Below are 6747 nucleotides of genomic sequence, written 5' to 3'. Positions count from 1 at the left end.
TTTACTTATGTCATAATTCCTATAACACTGATGTATATGTTTATTTATATTCTGTTGTAAAGCCTGCACTACAAATGTTATCTGTATTGTTATGTTCTTTAATGATGTATTTTGTACCTTTGTAATTGTATTCTTATGTTATAAAATTGTAATTGATACCAGTTCATCATATTATTAACTTGTTAGTTACATTTCACTGCACACTTTTCTGTTGGTCATAGTATATGGACAATATGTGATAAGTTGGGACTGTTAGTGTTTGCACGTGTGTTAATAATTCAGCAAGGTACTGGTTAACAGCATTGCTGGTTCTAAGGACAATTCCAAAAAACTTTGTGAGTGCACAAGTGGTGGTTATGGACTTGCTATATTATCTGCAAGACTCTTCAATGGTGATTGTGCACCTGCACAGTCACAACAGATGGCTGATGGCCCACTCTACAAGGACTACAGTGGGTCTACACCTTTGCAACTCGCCATTACCATTATTTCTACAAGGACTACAGTGGGTCTGCATCTTTGATGACCCAACAATACCATTATTTCTACAAGGACTGCAGTGGGTCTGCACCTCTGGTGGCCCACCAATACTCTCTACCAGGACTACAGTGGGTCTACTCTGTGATGACCTACTTACCAATATTCTTCAAAACTTCGACTGACTCTGCTGTCTACTCTGTGATGACCTACTTACCAATATTCTTCAAAACTTCGACTGACTCTGCTGTGGGTTTGCTCTGTTGTGGCCCATTACCTGTCAGCATGTCAAGAGTCAGCACTGTCTTTCAGTTGGAAGGACAACACTACTTCTTCAAGACTGCATGGGAATCCACTACTTCTGTTTGCATTGTCTTTTACTGCTCAGACTTTGAAAATAAAACCACTGAAATTTTACTGTGATGAACAATCTGGCCTGTCTTTATGGACTGTGAGAAAATTTTAGCTTTTGACCAACATTGTATAAATAAGTGTGTGCATTTGATATCTTTGTTATTGTAATTATGAAAATTTTTTTCAAATCATTATTGGCCACTGCCCAAAACAATTATTAAAATTTTTTGTGGGGAGCATGGTGGCTATGTAAGCAGGCTGTTTATGTTTTCTTTATGTAAGTAGGCTGTATATGTTTTCTTATTGGCAACATTACGTAGCGCTCTATATGAAAATCACTGGCTGAGCTGTGTGCAGTCTGTGGCTAGTTTGCATTGTTGTCTGCCATTGTAGTGTTGGGCAGCGGCAGCTGGAAGTGAACAGCGCGTAGCGTTGCGCAGTTAGAGGTGAGCCGCCAGCAGTGGTGGATGTGGGGAGAGAGATGGCGGAGTTTTGAAATTTGTTATACTGGATATTATGAACTGCTATATATATATTATGACTATTAAGGTAAATACATTGTTTGTTCTCTATTAAAATCTTTCATTTGCTAACTATCCCTATCAGTAGTTAGTGACTTCCGTAGTTTGAATCTTTTATTTAGCGGGCAGTAGTGGCGCTCGCTGTTTTTCAGTAGTTCGAGTAACGAAGATTTTTGGTGAGGTAAGTGATTTGTGAAAGGTGTAGGTTAATGTTAGTCAGGGCCATTATTTTGTAGGGATTTTTGAAAGTCAGATTGCGTTGCGCTAAAAATATTGTGTGTCAGGTTAAGGACAGTCTTGTATAATTGGTGAAAGGGGACGTTTCACAGGCAGTGCAAAGTGGCTAAGCAGGGATGGCTAGAGGACAAATGTAAGGATGTAGAGGCTTATCTCACTAGGGGTAAGATAGATACTGCCTACAGGAAAATTAAAGAGACCTTTGGAGAAAGGAGAACCACTTGCATGAATATCAAGAGCTTTGATGGAAACCCAGTTCTAAGCAAAGAAGGGATTGCAGAAAGGTGGAAGGAGTACATAGAGGGTCTATACAAGGGCGATGTACTTGAGGACAATATTATGAAAATGGAAGAGGATGTAGATGAAGACGAGATGGGAGATATGATACTGCGTAAAGAGTTTGAGAGAGCACTGAAAGATCTGAGACGAAACAAGGCCCCTGGAGTAGACAACATTCCATTAGAACTACTGATAGCCTTGGGAGAGCCAACCCTGACAAAACTCTACCATCTGGTGCGCAAGATGTATGAGACAGGCGAAATACTCTCAGACTTCAAGAAGAATATAATAATTCCAATCCCAAAGAAAGCAGGTGTTGACAGATGTGAAAATTACCGAACTATCAGTTTAATAAGCCACAGCTGCAAAATACTAACGCGAATTCTTTACAGACGAATGGAAAAACTGATAGAAGCCGACCTCGGGGAAGATCAGTTTGGAATCTGTAGAAATGTTGGAACACGTGAGGCAATACTGCCCCTACGACTTATCTTAGAAGAAAGATTAAGGAAAGGCAAACCTACGTTTCTAGCATTTGTAGACTTAGAGAAAGCTTTTGACAATGTTGATTGGAATACTCTCTTTCAAATTCTGAAGGTGGCAGGGGTAAAATACAGGGAGCGAAAGGCTATTTACAATTTGTACAGAAACCAGATGGCAGTTATGAGAGCTGAGGGACATGAAAGGGAAGCAGTGTTTGGAAATGGAGTGAGACAGGTTTGTAGCCTATCCCCGATGTAATTCAATCTCTATATTGAGCAAGCAATAAAGGAAACAAAAGAAAAGTTCGGGGTAGGTATTAGAATCCATGGAGAAGAAATAAAATCTTTGAGGTTCGTCGATGACATTGTAATTCTGTCAGAGACAACAAAGGACTTGGAAGAGCAGTTGAACGGAATGGACAGTGTCTTGAAAGGAGGATATAAGATGAACATCAACAAAGCAAAACGAGGATAATGGAATGTAGTCGAATTAAGTCAGGTGATGCTGAGGGAATTAGATTACGAAATGAGACACTTAAAGTAGTAAAGGAGTTTTGCTACTTGGGTAGCAAAGTAACTGATGATGGTCGAAGTAGAGAGGATATAAAATGTAGACTGGCAATGGCAAGGAAAGCGTTTCTGAAGAAGAGAAATTTGTTAACATCGAGTATAGATTTAAGTGTCAGGAAGTCATTTCTGAAAGTATTTGTATGGAGTGCAGCCATGTATGGAAGTGAAACATGGACGATAAATAGTTTAGACAAAAAGAGAATAGAAGCTTTCGAAATGTGATGCTACAGAAGAATGCTTAAGATTAGATGGGTAGATCACGTAACTAATGATGAAGTATTGAATAGGATTGGGGAGAAGAGAAGTTTGTGGCACAACTTGACCAGAAGAAGGGATCGGTTGATAGGACATGTTCTGAGACATCGAGGGATCACCAATTTAGTATTGGAGGGCAGGGTTGAGGGTAAAAATCGTAGAGGGAGACCAAGAAATGAATACCCTAAGCAGATTCAGAAGGATGTAGGCTACAGTAGGTACCGGGAGATAAAGAAGCTTGCACAGGATAGAGGAGAATGGAGAGCTGCATCAAACCAGTCTCAGGATTGAAGGCCACAGCAGCAACAACTGGAAAAAAGCGCCGAATTTGAGGTACTCGTTACATAAAGATTATTATACACAAAACGTCGACATTGCACGCAGATTTATCGTCAAATTCTGGCAGCCTATGAACCAAATATAATGTCGCGAACAGCCATAGTGGAATGGTGCCAACAAATGACCAAGAGCGCCCAGACATGGATGATGATCGGAAATAACAGATCCTACACCTCGCGATATCCATCCTTTCATAAGGCTGAATGAGCGTCTTGGGAATCAACCAATCAACCACATTAAAATTCAGTTTACTTCTTGAAGTCACCTCTCAGAATCTGTTATCCCCAACCGCTCACGTACTTTCAAGGTGAAGTAGATTAATGCAGCAGTTTTTTCTTTGAATTCGTGCATGAATCCTATCATTGTTCCCCGGATTAAAAATCCCGTTGTTTTGAAATGATAAGGAATCTCTTGATTGTAAGGTTGCAACATGCCAACAATGTGTACGGCATTCAACGCCGGACATTCAACCACAATACTGGATGCTAATGGCAACAAAGGGCGTAACTGAAGGTATACAATAGTGAGCACGTCATGAGGATACGGAGCGTAGTGGAACTACTTAGTCGACGAGTAACTCACAACAGTGCTACAGTGATAGTGGTGATACAAGGCAGAGCAATGGCAACGACAAACAAAGGAAAAATTCTATTATGTCTATCACAACAATTGCCGATGTTGACATTTCATCGGAATGATGGAACTGAGCGGTGCTGCGGCTCGCGTTGGTGCTGTTTGTAGGTTTCCGCCCTCTGTTGAAGGCCAGACGGTATCGCTTAGTTGGGATGGTTGCGATTGTATGTCTTCTTCTCGTGTTCACTGGCGCCAATGGGTTTCGCCAGCGTTGCCTGTCCGCTAGTGGCAGCAGCGGCGGTTATAAAAAAAATGGCTCTGAGCACTATGCGACTTAACTTCTAAGGTCATCAGTCGCCTAGAACTTAGAACTAATTAAACCTAACTAACCTAAGGACATCACACACATCCATGCCCGAGGCAGGATTCGAACCTGCGACCGTAGCGGTCGCGCGGTTCCAGACTGTAGCGCCTTTAACCGCTTGGCCACCACGGCCGGCGCGGCGGTTATCGATATGTAGTAACTGTTGCCCTATCTTTGAGGCGACGTCGCTGTTTTTCCGGATCGTGTGAGTGGGCCAGTTCGGTTGGGAACTCAGGAGGAGCCAGGTCTGTGCAGTACCAGAACACACCGGACATCTGGCAGCACGCATGGACTATCGGATGGAAGGGCTGTGGTCAAGAGGGTGCTCGACCTCGACGTAAACCGGATCCAGCAAGCCTTAAGATGAGTGCATTTCAGTCCAAGCAGAGAAACCTCGTGTGTCGCCAAGGTAAGGAGCAGCGAGTGGAGTGCTTGGGGAAGGCGGATCTGATTAGCTTTCCTCGACTTCTTATTACTATTTACTGTGTTCAACTTGTTACAATTTGTTAAGTTCAACCAGCGGTAATTTTTCTTGCCCGGTGGCCGCTAACGCCCCAGTTATCTGCCCTGAGGGTTAGTGAACGTAACGGCAGTGTACGTTTCCTCGCCTTGCTGCTGTCCGGTAAGGCGTGTCGTTTTGACAGCTTTCTTCATTGTAGGCCGGTTGGCGATTCTTCTACTCTGGTGGTAGTGGTTCCTTTGTCGTTCCGGGCCCTCTAAACACAGTATTCTGGGGACGTAGTGCACACCATCAGTTCCGGCTTTGGCGTGTCGTTACATCGTTGCATTTGGTTTATCAGACGTCAGGTAGCTTCAGCAAGATTATCATTAGCCATCCATTAGATTGTCACTAGTCTGAGTTACCAACCTGTGAAGTGAATGCAACTCTTGGCTGCCTATCTCATCGCTCGCGAACGTGTTTGTTGCTAGACTTTCTCAGAGGTCGATTCCTGGAGCACCGTCTGTGGCCCCTTGCTTCTTGTAAGACATGTGTGTTCTAAAAGGTGGTCTGATGGCCAGTATTCAGTGTAACGCTCCTTTATCTCTCACCGTCGGCGGGTATAATCTGCCTCAGTACCCTTTAAAGAACTAATGTACAAGTCCTTGTGTTTTATTGTTGTATTACTTATTACAATACACCGTAATGCCTACATTAAAGGATATATATGTCTAGTTAATAGTTCTGGTCACCTTCTGAAATAAATCTGGCAATGTAGTGTTCAGTGGATGTTAAGGGTTGTGTTATACAGTTTACCATTGTCATATTGTCTTATTTTACCCGTTTGGTGATCAATTGCTTGTTTTTTAATTAACCTTTGCTATTGTGTTTGCTGTTTTGCAGCAGGTTTTTAAATTTGTTATATTATTGCCGTTCCTGGCGTGTAAGGGCTTCAGCCGTGATTGGGGTCATTTGCCTTAAAATCCTTTTTGGAATTTGTATTTACACATTAAGCCTTTAAAACCTTACTTACTGCCATTCGTGGCGTCTGATGCCTTCTTTTTTTGTGTTTAATGTTTCAACAGTTGTAATTTGTAAGTTGCAGCGAGTTTTAAACAATTCTTAATTTATTGCCATTCCTGGCGTGTAACGCCTTATCACAGTTGCTTGCTTTTAAAACATTATCTGCTGTATCTGTATTTAATGGTGATTTGCTAAATTGTAACTCACTGAAAACACTATTATTTACACAGGTGTTTATTCCTTCATTAATAACGTGCGGAATTTTTATTTATTGTTGAGTCTGGAATTAAAGCACTCCGCCTTCAAGCCACGAGTGGTCTACCGGGACCATCTGACCACCGTGTCATCCTCGGTGGGGGATGCGGATAGGAGGGGCGTGAGGTCAGCACACAGCTCTCCCGGTCGTAAGATGGTATTCTTGACCGAAGCCGTTGCTATTCGGTCGAGCAGCTCCACAATTGGCATCACGAGGCTGAGTGCACCACGAAAAATGGCAACAACGCATGGTGGCCTAGATGGTCACCCATCCAAGTGCCGACCACGCCCGACAGCGCTTAACTTCGGTGATCTCACGGGAACCGGTCTATCCACTGCGGCAAGGCCATTGCCCGAGTCTGGAATTACTGTTTTGAAATAAACTGTTTGTAACTGTAAAAGGCAACCGGTAGCAACAGATTACGGCCCCGTCCACAATCGTAACCGAATCCTGCCTTCCCTTTACTACAAGGATTCAGGAACCCAAGGAATTTCGCAGTGTGAGAAAGGAGTGGGACACATTAGCGTTTTGCAAGATAGGTCAGAAGAATGTGCGCTGTAGTATGCTACCTATCGTGA

General features: G+C 42.8%; 1 pseudogene; it reads right to left on the bottom strand.

Annotated features, from left to right (window-relative positions):
- Positions 1 to 6404: 6404 nt before the first annotated feature.
- Positions 6405 to 6522, bottom strand: LOC126096014 (5S ribosomal RNA; annotated as a pseudogene).
- Positions 6523 to 6747: the final 225 nt, after the last annotated feature.

The sequence above is a fragment of the Schistocerca cancellata genome, chromosome 8 (assembly GCF_023864275.1).
Source record: "Schistocerca cancellata isolate TAMUIC-IGC-003103 chromosome 8, iqSchCanc2.1, whole genome shotgun sequence".
Taxonomy (NCBI): Eukaryota; Metazoa; Arthropoda; class Insecta; order Orthoptera; family Acrididae; genus Schistocerca; species Schistocerca cancellata.
Note: the sequence above shows the minus strand (reverse complement) of the source record. Positions and strands in the feature narration are given on the sequence as shown.